This window comes from Phoxinus phoxinus (assembly GCF_949152265.1).
Source record: "Phoxinus phoxinus genome assembly, chromosome: 16".
Taxonomy (NCBI): domain Eukaryota; kingdom Metazoa; phylum Chordata; class Actinopteri; order Cypriniformes; family Leuciscidae; genus Phoxinus; species Phoxinus phoxinus.
The window spans coordinates 3,186,701-3,204,817 of NC_136891.1; the positions used below are offsets into that span (position 1 = coordinate 3,186,701).

Consider the following 18,117-nt stretch of genomic DNA (forward strand, 5'->3'; position numbering starts at 1 on the left):
CAGCAGATGTTGTGTGTTGTATGGAGCAAGACTGGGGATATGCCATTTTTACACACCTGTTCTCCCGACGAAATGTTTGAATAATTGATTTCCATTGCTGTGTCACAGTATTGTAGAAATGGTACTATGTCCTGCTTGGTTCACATATAATTGTAAAGTGGGGGTTTATGGGATTCAGCTTTGACAGTGATTGTAGAGAAGTGGCTTATCATTGGTTGCAAGCAACTATAATGCTTCACACACCCCTTCGCATCAGTGAAAGTTGAGATTCACCTAAGATAAATTGTTCAATTTAGGAGACATTTTCAAGAAAAAAAAAGATTAAACGTTTTTTGTAAAATTAGCTTGACAGATTTTGACAACTAGTTCAACATTTGTGTATGTAATGACTCAAGCAATGAAAGGAGGACTATTAGTTTTATATGGAATGACTATTCAGCATTCACAAGTATAGTTAAATATTATGACATAAGCAAATGATAATGTTCGAAAACAGCAGAGAGTTGTATGAAAGCAATTGATGCTTGTCCAAAAGCATTCGCAATGTGTTGTAAGGAATGAGAAACTGCTACTATGATGTGCACAAATGACTAAATGTTGTGGAGGTTGAACTAACTGTTGTGCAAATGTAAATAGTGATGTGAGAAATGCACCAAAGCGACTGAGAAAAACTGTAAATGGATCATGGTTTCCACAAAAATATGAAGGACCGCAACAGTTTTCAACATTAATAATAATCATAAATGTTTCTTGAGCAGCAAATCATCATATTATACTGATTTCTGAAGGGTCATGTGACACTGAAGACTGGAGTAATGATGCTGGAAATTCAGCTTTGATCACAGGAATAAATTACATTTTACAATATATTCACAAAAGAAATGATTATTGAAATTTTCATTATATTTCACAATGTGTTAATAACTACTGTGAACTATATATACTAAATTAATATTCATTAGGGCTAAATTAATATATAATTATATTAATATTACCGTATTTGATCAAATGAATAAAAACTTCTTTCACATAAAAAAAAAAAAAATGTGCCGACCCCAAACTTTTGAATGGCCTACTACCTCAAAAATGTAAATAGCATTTCTGCATTCTGTTTGCTACCTCCGATATAATCCAGGAACTGAATGGGAATTTAAAAGGCAATCTCAATTCAATTCTGAACGGTGCAAAACCCTGAAGTTGTGCTGCAAGTTTTTTGGGTCTGTAAAATTAATGTTCTTCTTCCTCAGATGCACGCTGGGTGCAGAGATTAGCAAACACACACACACACACACACACACAAACACACACACACACACACACACACACACACACACACACACACACACACACACACACACACACACACACACACACACACACACACACACACACACACACACACACACAGTGCTCAGGAACAGGTGTCACCACTCCACAGTAATTACATCAGCTCAGTCACTCTCAGCAATCACACACACACGCGCGTAACAGCCTCGTCCTAATGTCACTCGTGTGTGAAGATGATGAAGATGATGATGACGACTGATCTCAGACTCATCTGCCAAATCACACAGAGAATCAATAAGTGTGTAAAATCACATGTGTTTGTGTGTTTTCAGCTGGTTAAATCTAGCCAAGTTTCCACTACTAAACATATTTAAGTTGAGATTACATGCTAATTTTAAGTTTAAAGGGGTTGATTATGATTTAACTTTTCTAGTTAGTGTGTAATGTTGCTGTTTGAGAATAAACAACATCTGCAAAGTTACAACGCTCAAAGTCCAAAGATATTTGCTTTTAAATAAATTGTTTTTTAAGAACTACAACAAACGGCTGGTAGGAACTACACGACATTCCTCCCGGGTTAGTGACATCACCAACCCTAGAATTTACATAAACCCCGCCCCCAGGAACGCAATTTATAGATCATCATGACAAAATATGCTAATCCATGACTAGAAGATAACTACACATAAGCTTCATACATTCATCAACTAACCATTCAGAAATGTCCTGTTCTTCTACATGTTGTCACTTCTTCTTGAGTCTCTCCATCATTCTGACTCCGGTTTGAACATAAAAGGCTGAAAGGTTTAGAAATGTTCAGTGCATGTGTGTGTGTGTGAGGTAAAAGGACACAAGCTCTTGAAGCTCCGCCCCCTGTGCCGGGAGCAGCAGCTCATTTGCATTAAAAGGAACAGACACAAAACGGTGCGTTTTTGCTCACCCTCAAAAAGTGACAACTTTATAATGCTATATAAAAATATATTTGTATATAGCATATATACTCTGGGGACATGAGAGACTTATTTTACATCTTGTGAAAAGCGCATTATACCACCACTTTAAGCTCAGCTTCACATGAACACCATTACGAGGGAAAACTGATCGTTTGCTGCACGTGACGTGAGATTCAAGACCATGTAAAGACTCAGACAAACACCAATAAAGACCAACCTACACACAACTGAATATGGAAAATGTAGCATTCGTCAGGTCATGGAATGTTCAAACATTCCGCTTGGAATATACAACAAACCATCTTGACTTGATCAAAAACTGTTGCTGTGGCAACGAGGTAAGCGTCTGTTCTAACTCCATAGAAACCAAAGTGTGCGGGGGAGCAACTTGCGTGGTGGACAGGAGAAACATGACCAAACGTTATACCTACTGTACACCAGATTAAGTTGCTGTGGTTAGTGGGAAAAATGGCTGATTACTGGATGGGAAGAAAAGACAGAGATTTACTTATGGATGATGTTTACAAATCAAACATTAAGAGGAATTTGAACTTACATTTTTCTATATGAGACCCTGGATCACAAAACCAGTCACATTTCGCACGGGTATATCTGTGGCAATAGCCAACTATACATTGTATGGGTCAAAATGATAGATTTTTATTTTATTCCAAAAATCATGAGGATATTAAGTAAAGATCATGTTCCATGAAGACATTTTGTACTAATGACCTATGACCTAATGACTATTGTGTCAAAAAAATTGACCCATGTGACTGGTTTTGTGGTCCAGGGTCACATATGGAAAAAAGCTTTACTCAGCGCTTTTTACAATACAGATTGTTTCAAAGCAGCTTTACAGAGATAACAGGAAAATAATACAACAAAGTTTGTTTCTAGAAGAAAATAGCATCATAGTCCAGCTAAAGTAGGTTCAGTGATGGTTCATTTGTTGTAAAAAAGTTTGTAGTTCATGTATATGGAGAAAACATCGAGATGTCATCGTCCAGCTCAGTTGTGTAATGTTACATTTATTTGTGTCTACTGGTAATGTAATGATCATTATTAAAATAAACAATTTGCAATACATTTTTAGGTAAAAAAAAACAAATTAGTATCTTCAATGTGATTTGAAATGCTTTTTTACCAGCTGTGTGACTCAAAGTTGGCTATTTAAACGGGTCATTTAATGACTCAATATCGCCGTACGCAGAATTAAAATATTAGTCCTGTAATTCAAAGTGTAAATGTTAAGCAAAGGTCCCGTAATCAACATGAAAACATGGAGATCTCACTCAGGGCTCTTACATCCAGATCCCTGAGAGTTTGAGGTTAATCATGTTAATTATTGTGTACCGCATATTCAGAGCCTTCATAATTGTTATTAATGATCAAGTCTTTTATGGATCAAGCATGACACTGCGTGTGCAATGCATTTTTATGCATCACAATGTGACTTTGAGGTGAATGTTTAGGTGCAATACAAAAACATTTTGGTGTAGGATTTACTTTGAAACTATTTTCCTCTTCAGAAATGGCAAGTAACTAGAGCTGTACGACTTAGCGTAATTTAAGGAATTGTTGTTTCACGATTCTCCAACGATTCTCAACAGACAACTAAACTAAATAACATAAAATATACTAGAGGTTCGGACAAAATATTAATTGCTTCAGTTTATTTAAAATGTTTAATTAATCTGAATTAATTATTAAATACAACAGTATTTGTATTACAACAGAATGATTCAATGACTCACTCATAAACACTTCACTTGTTTCATTACTGGATGAATCAGCGTTTTAGAACGAATCTCTTGAATGAATGAATGAATGAATGAATGAATGATTCAATGACAAATACATTTTTTAAGTCGCTTGTCGCCACCTACTGGTGTAACGATGTAATGATACACTGGTTATTTGAAGCGCCATGTTAATACTGCTAACAGACACAGGAGAATCATTGTCATTTAGCATTGAAATCACATGTGTGTTTTTGAATTGAGATCATGATCTTTTGACGATGAATCGTGCAGCTCTACAAGTAACACAATTAAAGCTAGGGTAGGTAATGTTGGAGAGCTAGCCAGATTTGAAAGTGGCACCTCTTCTAAGCTCCGCCCCCTCCTGTCAGTGCTCCGTCCAAAGCTACGCAACCCCCCCCCACAAACATGAACGCGCACCCCTAGTTCCTCCGTCTATGGCCCATGACGCGATGAGCATTTACTAGCTACTTTAAAAAACACGGGTCAGGAAGCGGATCGGGAACAATATTTTCTTTCTTTTTTTTTGCGGTCCGAGTTGCGGGCGGGTTAGTTGAAAACGTCGGTCGGGTGCGGGTTGTTTATACATTGACCCGCGCATCACTGCTGTGCACGCAGTGATTATTTTCTTTAATTATATATGTGAAATTTTAAAGTATAAAGGCTAAAATATAATTTTCTTGTATTGTTTTTATTAGTGTACTTTGTGATTTAATTTGATTCATGGAAATATGATTAAATTCCAAAACGATTCTCTGCAGCTTTCGTTTCGCACGTGTAAATTAAATATCATGGTATTTGGGTCGACATGTGCTTTTTCAATAATCAAGCTTAATTAACTTCAGAACTCAACCAAAATCCAAAATTAATATTTGCCAAGTCCCAAACTGCATTTTCACCAAGGATAGTAACTCCATAAGGATTTGCAACATTATAAATATGTTCAATATGCAATATTAGCAATATGTTCAAATGTTTATTCGGACTAAACCCAACTGTGACCCTACTTTTATACTATTACATTTTTTTATATTTTATTCTTTGAATTTGTATTTGTATTACTATGTTCTTGTTGTATTTGTATGTGTTGACTGGAAGCTTCAATTCCAAGAAAAATTCCTTGTCTGTGCAAGCACACTTGGCAATAAAGCTCTTTCTGATTCTGATTCTGATCAAATTGAATTGTAAGAACAATAGTGCATGTGTCTCTGAGTCTGACTAATGCAAGAGACGTGAACGAGTCAAATCAAAGACAAGACCCATCAAAGAAGATTCAAGAGTCTTCATTACTTCTACCTCAGTGAACCAAAATATCATTCTTTTATTCATCAGGTTCATTCAGAACGCTATTCTTCACATTAAGCCACCGGAAAATTAATAAAGTGGGAACAAAATCAAAATTTGTGGTTGGTGAATTTTCATCTGCCAAAAACAAAGTTAATTTTGGACCCTCAACACATCAGAACAGACGAGCAGCCGATATCTGGAGAGTTCAGGCACTCGGTATGATCACTGTAGACAGACAGATGCCAGTTTCTCTTACCCACTGATCCTGGAACAGCGACTGTACATGAAACAAAGCTCGGGTTTTAGTTCGCAGAGTCAGCAGGTTACAGATGAAGAGCAATGGATTTGATGCCACAGACAGCACATCACATGATGACAAGTGAAATTGCATTACTAATATATGCAACATTAGCATATACGACAAACCCCAAGCATCGCCCCGGGCCTCTAATATATCCAATCCCCCGATGAAACACCGTCAGAATCCCTCCACAAACATCAAAAGAGCGAGCGGGTCATCTATAATCACCTCGGAGCGTCCAAAACAAGGCATGAAGATCTATCACAAGACGTCAGAGGATCAAAACTGCCAGGCAAATGTCAGCGGAGCTCATATAAGGTCCTTTCCTTGACCTTCACTAATGTGTGTGTGTGTGTGTGTGTGTGTGTGTGTGTGTGTGTGTGTGTGTGTGTGTGTGTGTGCACAGCGCTTTAACATCACTCGCAGACACAAACACACGTCCGTGAACTTATGCAGACATGCACACACACCTGCACGCGCTCACTAAGAAATGTCAACAGATCTCTCAGTTGCTGTTTAAAGGGGTCATGATGAACTGCATTTTTATTTTATTTTATAATGTTCTCTGAGGTGCACTTATAATGTTATCAAGATTCTTACATCAAAAACATCCTAATTTAGAAGTAATAAGATATTTTTTAATCCTGTTTTGACCCCCGAACACAGTGTTTTGATGAACGTGTCGCATTCAAAACCTACAGATACGATTGGGTAAAAGTTTTGCATATTAAAATAATTTTCGACGTCCCTGCCATTACACATGTGGAATTGTCTTGAAAATGTGTGATGTTGAAAAATATCTCATTACATATTTTCATATTTGCCAACAAACAGTAATCCTGTGTTTGTGAATTGGTGGGCGGGGCTAAAGAGTCAATGATGTAGAAGTGGGCGTCGATCTTCTGCACTATGAAATAATAATGTGACAAAATCATTTTCTGAGCTGGGTTTATATAAAAGCTGTTTTTGGACTAACAAGGAAGTTTTGAGTTCTGAAATTTAAATGTATGATATTTTTCTAGTACAAAGGCCTCGTACATGTCAAAAGATCAAGGAAAATTAGATTTCTCAATTCATGACCACTTTTTTCAACCCTTTTTTTGTAGGATGCTGTAAAGCGATTTTTAAATGTCTTTGCCTGCCGTGGCTTTTTGCATTAGGGCTTGAACTTCGAAAGGAATAGTCCATTCAGAAATAAAAGTTCTGTCATAATGCTGCTCAAAAACCATGTGATTTTCTTCTGTGGAACACAAAAGAAAGGCATTTCGAAGTGTTTTCCTGGCCGCTGTTTTCCGTGCAATTACAATGAATGGGGAGTGATGCATTCAAGCGTCAAAAGGGACCTAAAAGCACCATAAAAAAATCTGGAAATAATCATTAAAAAAAATGGCCCATTTGAATTGTGCGCTACATACTGAAGCCATACAGTAGTGAGATGAAATGTTTCAATTACTCAGAGCAGTTTTATTATTGTTAACTAAGACTATTGAAAAACATTGAAATAAAATTAAACTTTGACTGAAATAAAAAAATTATAATTTTATTTCAGTTATTTGCAAAGGCAACATTTCTAATTTTTTTGTAAGACTGAAAATAACTAAACAAAAACTCAAAACAAATAGAAAAATATGACAATAAAATTACTAAAACAAACTAACTTTAAAATAAAATGGAAAATATACAATATTAAAATTCTGAATACTTTAATACTATATTAATTATACTAAAATAACACTGACTGTGAATTATTTTATTTTATTGTAACCCCATCTCAGCCGCAGTCTCATGGCGAGAACATAAAGAACGAAATATGTGCAATTATGTACAATTAACTAAATAAAACCATATAAGAAATGTACAAATAATACAAGACAAAAATTATAAAATGTAATCAGGTGATTCTTTTCAAAAATGTTTCTTTGCTTTTTGTTTTTACATTAAAAACTGCAGTAAAATATGTTTAATCAGAGTTGTGAACTGAATTCATTGAAAAGATTTGATTTAAAAAAATGATTCATTCTCAAATTGCGCAGTCACTCGAGATGTCTTAGCTTGTATGACTTTGTTTGATCTTAATTAAAATAAACAATATAAAATTTGCAATGCATTTTTAGTTTAATAAACAAATTCTTCAATGTGATTTGATATACTTTTTTACCAGCTTATGACTTCAGGAAACTTGAATACAGCGCACACGTTGTACGGGCTACTTTTATGAAAGTTTAATTCCTTTAAAGTCCCCCTGTGGAAAAAATCAAGCTTTTAATGTTGTTTATATGTCTATGTGGAGTTTTTAATCTGCTTTAAGACAAACCATGTGTAAATTCATAAGTCGACAGCATTGCTGAGTATTTTCTGTTTAAAACTGCAGTGAACCAAAGACAGTCTCAAAAACACGGTTTGAAATCGCTGGTGTTTCTGACGACACACACTACCTTGTAACCAATCAGATCAACGTGTGATCGTCAACCAGTGGATCTCTGAGTGAGTGAGTGAGTGGAGGCGGGGCTCATTTGCATATTCATAGAACCCTGTATAATAAATGAGGCGATGGTGACGAGTTACATTCAAGCTATTTTAAGGCATGAAGAATTTTTTTTTATGGAAAAAAACATTTAAATATGTAATTTTGTTGATCAAAGATGAGTTTTAAGTGATAAAATGATTGACTAGGGGGACTTTAAGAATTCTGAAAGCCTCATTGTTGGTATTGCATGGAAAAAGAGCAACCAAAATTGTCACAATATCTATAACACTTCAAATGATAATGCACGAGCACAGCGAGTATGTGACGTTCCTGCTCAGACTCTTCATCCGCATGATTGAAACTCCTCATCTCGTTCCCCTGATGTCTCCGCAGCAGAAAACACACTCGCTCTCGTCCTCTGTCCCGTGACCTGAGGGGTTTCCCTGCACAAGCACTGCCCGTTTATATTCTTCATTTCATTTCCCCAAGGCCTGCTCCACACAGAGTCATTACACACATCTCTGGAGACACACATTCACACCAGCTGACTGAGCCAGCAGCACCATGGACATATGTGTACTCGCCATGAAATACAGTATGAGCCAGAACTGACAGCAAATAAAACAAATAACAGGTTAGCCTAAGCCAGAGCACAAACTGGTCTAAATAAAACACAGTCGATCTGAGACTACAACCTACAGCACAAAGCCCACATCTAGAGCTCCATCCAGAATGTCCCATTACCGTTAACCATCGCCACTGCTGTTTAATGGAGTCATTACGCTCAAATGATGACAGACAGGTGTGTTAGACGGGCCACACACACTCACACAACAGTGGTAATGCAGTTAAGAGAAGTGTGTAAATGCATCATATGCACAAACAACATCTGTGGAAATTACTGACTGTCAAGAAATACTGTACACATCAGTACCGGTAAATAAATACTCTTTTATGTGTCGCATTCGAAGCAGGACTCGCAATGCTTTAAAACTAAGCAAAATAATGAATATTACTAATGTGTTGGCCGCTTTCGAAACACGCTTTGTGAAGCTTCGAAACATTTTCGAATCATTCTTTTCGAACCAGTGATTCAAAGCGTGTGTCAAACCGCCAAAGTCGCGTGATTTCACTAAACGACTTTTCGTAACTTTTAGGAAACAATTTGAAATTTCAATGGTTCGCAGCTAGAGGATCAGATTCAGAATATGTTTTTTTGTTTAAGTTTAATAAAATTGTAGACATTTTTAATGACACATTTGTATAATAAAGAGGAAGAGTTTAGGGTAATAGTCTCTTATTGGCCCAAGCTTTCCATAAAACAAGCTCTGCAATTTGATAAAATAACACATACGTGACCCTGGACCACAAAACCAGTCACATGGGTAAACATTTTTTTTTTCTATTTGAGATTTATACATCAAGAATAAGCTGAATAAATAAGCTTTCCATTGATGTATGGTTTGTTAGGATAGGACAATATTTGGCCGAGATACAACTATTGAAAATCTGGAATCTGAGGGAGCAAAAAAATGGAAACATTGAGAAAATCTCCTTTAAAGTTGTGCATTTATGTTCACGATTGTGCTGCATTCACTCACAAAAATACATGTTTTATATATTTACGGTAGGACATTTACTAAATATCTTGACCCTTTTTTTACAATTGACCCTTCGCAGGGAGCTTGATTGACAGGTGATCTGACCAATCATACTTCGCCATCCGCCATTTTGTCGGACAAAGCAGTCAGGAGAGTTAGTAGATTAACATGTGAGGATTTGAACTTGAGAAGCGGAGTGTACTGACGTCTTTCCGCGGTTAAAACAACATTCCTTCTGATGTTCATGTTTATTTGATGCTATAAATGAACTAGAAGGAAGAGATGATCGGTTCACGAGCAGCTTTAACTGAGGCGACACAGTGATCTGTGCTGTGCTATTTAAACGCTATTTATTGTTTAAATTTCTTTAAAAAAAATTACCAAATTTGAAAGGTGAGACTTCGTTTAATATGTTTAATATCAGAAGTAACTGAAAAGTAACCTGGTCTGTCCTGTCTGTCGGCGTGTTGTCAGTCTCACCGCGATGTATTTTTCACTGCGTGAGAACATGGTGTGTGTGTGTGAGAGCGGCGTAGCTTGTCTGACATAGCGACAGTAACTAAGGGGGGCGGGTCTTTGCGAACGGTCAATTGAGCCCATGAGAAACTCTCTGCACATCCCATATGCACTGGATTAATGTTAATAACTTTAATGTGCTTCAAGTGTGCACCAAGCAGGAAAATACAAGTATCAGATCATATCGGCACAGCAGAAACTAAATATCCAGTGACTCGGATCGGTTCAGGAGCACACAAAACTTGATCAAGGCATTCCTAGTTTTTGTTGCATTTAATTTATGCAAACACTGAATCATTTTGCGAAGCAGCTTGTTCAGTTGATATAAAGTTTCAAAAAGCTTAATTTCTCCCATCACTAATAAACATAGCAATCATTTTAATGTGTTTTTATCTAGTTTAACTAGCAATTCTGATTTAAAGTTTATGAAGTTTATGAGTGCATGAAAAGCGATTTGAGATGATAAGCTCAATTAGTGAATCCGTTCAAACTTTCCATTTCTAAGAACTGATTCCAAACTCTGATTTGTTGCGTGTCGTCACATGAAGTCTGTAAAGGCTATTCAACATTGAGATGGGTAAGATCCCACATCGCTCTGATGTATTTTTGTTTATTTCTTAAAACTGTAAAGCTGCGCTGCTCAAAACAAACACTCACTGCAAATTATTTTACAAGTCTGTCCTTATTTTAACTGAACCTATGGGAGACATTAGGAAACTAATGAAGACTTTTATGATTCCAAACAAGATTACTAAGAGTAAACCGCTCACATTCTGCAGCAAAACTACATCAGATCCAGATGCATCCCGGACTCACTCTCTGTGCGCTGGAGAACTTCTCAACTCACAACTGTATGCGTTCAGTATTCAGTACGGCTCCTCTGGAAAACACACTTCTGTAGAGTTACGAGTGATCATCACTTTATTCATTAGGTCTCTGAACTCTCAAAGTTGCTTAAAATTCTCTGACTGGCTGCATTAAACAAAACTAATTAGCATGTTAAAATGAAATTAAATTAAACTACCATCTTGAGATGCATGTGAGGGTCTGGTCTCATCCAAAGACAGATATTGTCTTAAACTAGTAAAAGCTCATTTAACTTCACATGTGATAAAACATAGCATCTGTTTTATACAGTAATCTTCTGAAGTAGGGCTGTAAACGATTAATCGCGATTAATCGAATCCAAAATAAAAGTTGTGTTGTGTTTACATAATATATGTGTGTGTATTGTGTATACTTATTTTGTATATATAAATACACACACATGCATGTATATATTTAAGAAAAACTTGTTATTTATATATAAAATAGTTCTATTTCTGTATAATATAAATCTTGTAAAAATATATATGCAGTATATAAATGCAAATATTTCTCAAATATATACATGCATGTGTGTGTATTTATATATACAAAATAATTATACACAGTACACACACATATATTATGCAAACACAAACTTTTATTTTGGATTCGATTAATCGCAATTAATCATACAGCCCTATTCAGAAGAGCAATTTGCAGGTTCAAACCAGGTGTATTTCAACCCTATTTACTCTCTTCATGCTCTTGTCCTTATTTTTAATCTGAAAAAACTTATCTTTTTGTTTAGCATCACAAGTAGGGCACAACGGGGCTAAAGGTGCACCAGGGTAAAAGGCACCTTTGATTTGGTTTTCCTCTAAACCACTAGATGGCACAAAAACGTGCCATGGCACTTTCCAAAACATCCGACTTTTAAGATGCACGTGGAAATTTGGCCGATTCTTGATGCGATCTCGGTTGGTTCTACGCTAATTTTATCTAATATTTAATGTTTTTAAAAATGCTATAGATTTATGTAGCAAATGAGAATCGCTACATTTATTGACTATATTCTGAGACAACGGTCTTCTTAATGATTTTCAGTTTTGTTCAAGCGAACAGTAACAGTTTTTCAATAACGGAAGAATATGCAAAAGTATGGTATTTGGGGGGAAAGGCACTTTATTTAATATTATAATAAATAACTGGCTGACTTTTACATTTGTTGACATGGTTTCATATATTCAGTAAATATCATATATTAAGTTGGGAGTCAACCTTAGAGATAATCACCATATTTATGATGAAACCATGATGTTTAAAAATATGACATTAATCATATTATATACTAAATAATTAAGTGTTATACTGTAAATCTATATTAAATGTTTATGGGATCTCCTTCAATGCTTTCAGAATCTTTACTTTTAAAATAATTTTGTTTCTGTATTTTTAAAATGAACATTTTAATGAGAGTATATTTATTGAACAAAAAAATGAATTATTTTATGCATCAACATAAACAGAAAATAGTACAAACGTTGCTAAAGTGATTGTTTTGAACCAGTATTAACATTATTATTGACATTATTATATAATATATATATGTGTGTATACACACACACACACACACACACACACACATTGTATATATAATGCTGGTTTTACCCTGTTTGTGGGGTATTATACATTTATAAGATTTTTAAACAAAATGTATGTTCACACAAATCTGTTGCTCCATCAATGTTCAATACAAACATATTTTCTTCCTGCAATCATGCACTATGGGAGTTGTGAAAAGCACATTTTTCTTAAGGTTTGCCTTTAGCCCCGTTGTATACTTCTTACTTTTTAACTCCTCCCTCCTCCAACTCCAAAACACAAACTTCTCGTCAATTCCCAATATATAAAACAGTCCCACCATACGTTATTGTTTCACTCAGAAATTGGTGATGCAAAATAAAATACAGTAAACAATTACTGTATAATAATACACTACTATACTGTACAATAGATAGGCTACTATATCATCTACGCATCAGCTGAATTTACTATAAAGCAATGTTGCCATTGACAAAATGTTGTTGACAGACAGACAGACAGACAGACAGACAGACAGACAGACAGACAGATAGATAGATAGATAGATAGATAGATAGATAGATAGATAGATAGATAGATAGATAGATAGATAGATGTAAACAAACAGAAGCTGGAGTCGTTGCACAGCTTCTCCAGACATCAACATGTTTTCTACATCATGTTAGTCAGTCACACGAGGATCTCTGCAACAGGCTGTCTGACTCTCTCTCTCACACACACACACACACACACACACACACACACTGCTGTGTCTCAAGACCCAGTGAACTGCATCTTAGACGCAAACTCATAACTCTATGATGGCTAGAATATTGCTGAATTGGAAGCGTCTATGATGTTGACCAAAAATGTCTTATACACACACATCTGATGCCAACAGCTGCTGCTGACTTGGAAAACGTCTGTGATTATGCTCAAAAATGCTTCACACTTCTGATGTCCAGCTCGTCAATGATGTTAATGCCTAATAAATGCTGCTAATCTGGAACATATCGATGATGAAGCCCAAACCCGTTGCTAGGAACTGCCAAAGATGATGACCACGAACGCTCATGCACACTGGCCAGAAAGACTGCTGTGTTTATCATCTCCAGATGCTGCACGCGCATCGGTGCGTTTGAGACGCGTCCAGCGCGCGCTGCTGTAAACGCCTTTATTTACATACACATATACAAACACACACACACACACATACACAAACAAACTCACGTACCGTAAAACCGCGCTGCCACTCCGGAGGAAGATCCAGGAGGATGGAAGAGAAGAGCGCGTGTGTGAGAGATGAAATCAGCGGACACCACACACACACACACACAGAAGAGCATCATGTGCTGCTCTCACTGCGCATGTCAGCGCCGCACCGACCATCTACCGGCAGATCATCTTTCACGGGACCGACTCACTGACACGGGGGGTCTGTGGAGAATATAAAACACGGAACTTTTTTTTTTTTTTACATTTTCATGACGTCTTCTAACTTTCAAACCACTGACCTGCAAAGAATAACATAATAGTCTAATGTAAATATAAAATGTTACTGAGGAAATGTATCGGGTTGGGGGTCCATGTGTGCTTAAAAGGTAGCCTACTATTAAATACTATGTTTGTTTTATTTCATTTTATTTTACCAGGCATTTATTTAAGAGCAACATTCTAATGTACAATGGCATGGCATGATGGCACTATCTTGTTCTCTTAAAGGAGGAAAGGAGATCCGTTATGAATATAAATTAAACATAGGCCTTCTGTAAATAAAAAAAGATTACATCAGAAGGTAAATAAATAATTGATTATACATTGATTATATAAATCGATTGTAAGCTAACTAAGTTTAAACCTGTTAACCTTCACCAGAGCGAGGACGCTCTGAAGCGTTTTTTTTTTAAATAGTTCAAAGTTACTATCAGATTAATGTTATTACCTTGACAAACTATACATCATTAAAAATATATAAGTCTCACGTTTCAGTATTTGACCACTATTGTATTCTGAGAAACTTATAGTGACAGTTATGTCTTAATTTGTGTCAGGATTTATGTAATGAAAAAATGAGTCGATACCTTTAATATGAATTATGAGCGTCAGCTGCTCCATTCAGAAAAAAACTCCGGTGCTGTTGTCTTGAGAACGCGTGACAAAACAACGTTCCTCAGGGCTTTTGGCTCAAAAATGTGCAGATTTGGAGAAATATTGATATATTATCATAGGTTTACATCATATTTCTATAGACAGGAATAATATTTATTGAATTTATATCCAAATGCGTCGATGTATACATAAAGAGCGCTGGATACTCTGATGTACTGTGTTTTCAATCCATACAGCAGGCTGAGGGCGCCATTTGCACAGTTTTTTCCAAATATGGGAGCACACGAAGAAGAACAATAACCTGTGACCTTCCAGGACGTCACTGACATAAACACAGCTAACGTTAGCTTTCAGAGATCGCTATAACATGCAGATAAAGATGTTTTGAAGACAATAAACATGATTGCAATGATATTTGATTTACCTGTGTTCTTCGAGCCATGTCAGGTATTTTTATAATAATAGATTATATGTATAATGTAATGCTAATCGGTATAGACTTTACAATAGTGCAGAATAATATCAAATCATATATTTTCTGTCTGATTTTCTTTTCTGAAGCCAAATAAGTTCATAGAAGATTATTTAAAACACTCGACTTGCACTATAAAGTAAGTTTGGAGCACAAACAGGGTTTTAATCTCATAAATTGCCGTGTATTGATGGTGTGCTAAGCTAACATGCTAGCTAGCTCTCTAGTTGCACCTGCCATCTAGCTGTTATTTTTTATGATTTTTTTTCTAAATCGGAATGCTTACTGAAATATTTCTTTATTTAAGAAAGGCATTTGATACAGTTTCAAATGTGAAGTGAAGATTATGAAAGAAATTAGGGGGTAAAAACACCGTGATTAGCCAGTCGTTAGCGATTATAATGGAGACAAAGGAAAATAATATTTATGGCCATAAGCCGGCTGGAAAGGTGTAAATGTGTGCAGGAGAGAGTGACACTGAATGGGGCTCGTTTGCACCACAAAACAATAGAGACAATAGACTGAATAGATGCTAATAGATGACAATAAACACAAGTTTGCATTTTAGAGTCAATTCAAAATAAAGTCATTTGAGATGATCTTGAAAAACATTTAACAAAATACAGAGTTTTAGACTTATCACCTTCAAATTTTAAATATAACATGGTCAGACATGTGTCTTTAGCTGGAGTGCATTTCTAGAGTGCTGACGGGCCAACTTCAATTTAATTTTCATGAAGATGTTTCATAAAAATAAATTTCTAATAACTTACACAACTTTGAAGCTATTCATAATTTTTTTTTCATTATGACAATAATTCATTCTACATTTCCAATAAAGTGCCAGGTGTCAGCTTTCAAATGAGACCATACTTGAGCTTTTAGGACAAAGGGTCAATTAATTGAATCTTTTTTAGGTTGGGTATGCTATTTCTGGGGATTTTTCAAAAGTGGCGCTGAAGGCTAACAGGTTTTTAAACATTGCAATAGCTTATGGCATTTCCATAACGTCTTACTTCTTTCTAACTATTGATCTGCAAAGTAGCTATTACATAATAGTCAAATGTCAACATACAATTTTACTGAGGAAATATAGATTTTATATATGGGGTCCATGGGTGTGTTAATGGTTTGAAAGAATTTGCCACAACACATGTTCTATACTATTAACTGTATATCTATTTTAATATATATGTTTATTTATTTATTTTAGAGCAACATTCTAATTTACAATAGCATGCCAATATCTTGTTCTCTTAAAGGAGGCAAGGGGAACAATTAGGACTAAAAAATTAAACATACTGTAAAAAAAAAAAGATTACATCAGAATCTATAAATAATTGATAATAAATTGATTATATAAACCGATTATGAGCTAAAACAGTTAAGAAATAGCCACAAAAATGTTATATTTAAACCATTTACAATAGTTTGTAAACATAAAACTGGTACATACATAAACTATCTGATCTGAGCATCAACATTAAAGTGTTAAAAGGCATCTTTACAAGCACTTCTGTACACATCATCTCCATAAACATGAGGAATATGGTCATTCAAACAGGTATATTTTGGAAGACAAAGTAAAAGAGGGTCGGATATGGTACAAAAAATTTTAATAAATCTGAATTTCATGTTCACCTGCAATTGTGCTGGGCGTACAGAAAAAGATAAAGAGTCATCAAGCCAAAAAATAAATAAAACAAAAATAACAATCTCAAGTTCTGAAACTAAAACTTTGTGGCAATTATAAGGACATTTGCACAGATGTATCTGGTCTGTTCTGGTTCAGCTTGCTCAAGAGTGAACTGTACACCAGTGCAATGCAATAAATATACTTTTAGTGAGTAGCAGAAAGCAGATGATGAACAGGAGGATTTAGTTTGAAGTAAATCCTCACAAACACACTCAGATTCAGTTTGAGTGGGAGTGAAAGCCTCGCAGTTCAGACCTTTAACAATGCAAATGTGTTTATATTTCATGAGAAAACCGAAAACCATATCGAACAGCACAAACACACACATCATTCATTACAGAGCACAACAGAAGCTGGGTTCACTGAACAACATCATCCTCTGAGGAAAATCACACTTTTCCTGCAAGTCCGAGAACCATTTAACATTTAATCCCAGGAATCTAATCTGACAAACCAAACCAAGCCGAAACATCAGTGCATCCTTTAACTTGAATAAATGCCCTGATATTGTGATGGTGGTTATTAAGAGAAATAGTGTGAGGATGGAAACTCACATGAGATCTGCTCATATTTACATACTGCCATCTACTGGTCACTAAGTCTCATTACAGTTAGATTTATACATTTTTACACTTTAGCAAATATTAAAACTGATTGTGTTCACATGTACACCGTTCAATTTACATGCTGAGAGTTAGCAGCACACACAACATTAAAAAACATTTATAACATTTAAATAAAACATTTTGTATAAATCTGAATGAAACAAGGGAATTTACCATTTAGTTTGTGATTCGTAAAAAAAAGAAATATGTTTAAATTCAAGTTTAAGATTTATACAAAATGTTTTATTAAGCTAGATATTCATAATTCATGAATAATATGTAAGGATAAATCAGTTCAATTTGATGGAATTTTATTGTTGATTGAAAATAGAAAAAGGGCTTAATTTTTTTTCCCCGAGTGCAAATCTAGATTTAAGCCACTGGATATAAATATTAATAATGTAAAGAAACATGAATCCTCTGGTCTCCTCTATAAAGACTTTGCTGCAAATGTGATATCTTCATTCAGATGAATAATGAATAGACTAAATTGTGTCTCATTTGAACAGTTATTGTTAACACGCAGTCAGGGTTTTTGTGTTTGGCAGATGAACACCCTCGTGTGCTCTCTGCGGGATCACACACTCATAAATAATGAACATTAGTGCACATGCAAATAAAGCGCAGGATGAAGCAGAAATAATCGAATAGAAAACATGTTCCACTGAGAGA

The 18,117-nt window shown here is 35.4% G+C and overlaps 1 protein-coding gene across 1 annotated transcript in view; it reads right to left on the reverse strand.

The window, feature by feature from the left end:
- The window catches only part of fut8b (fucosyltransferase 8b (alpha (1,6) fucosyltransferase)), a 94,884-nt gene extending 80,941 nt beyond the window's left edge, over positions 1-13,943 (reverse strand). Inside the window, exon 1 of the mRNA XM_079639570.1 lies at positions 13,798-13,943. The gene's annotated coding sequence lies outside the window, so the exon portion shown is untranslated. The remainder of the gene's footprint in view (positions 1-13,797) is intronic.
- Between the last annotated feature and the right edge of the window lie 4,174 nt (positions 13,944-18,117).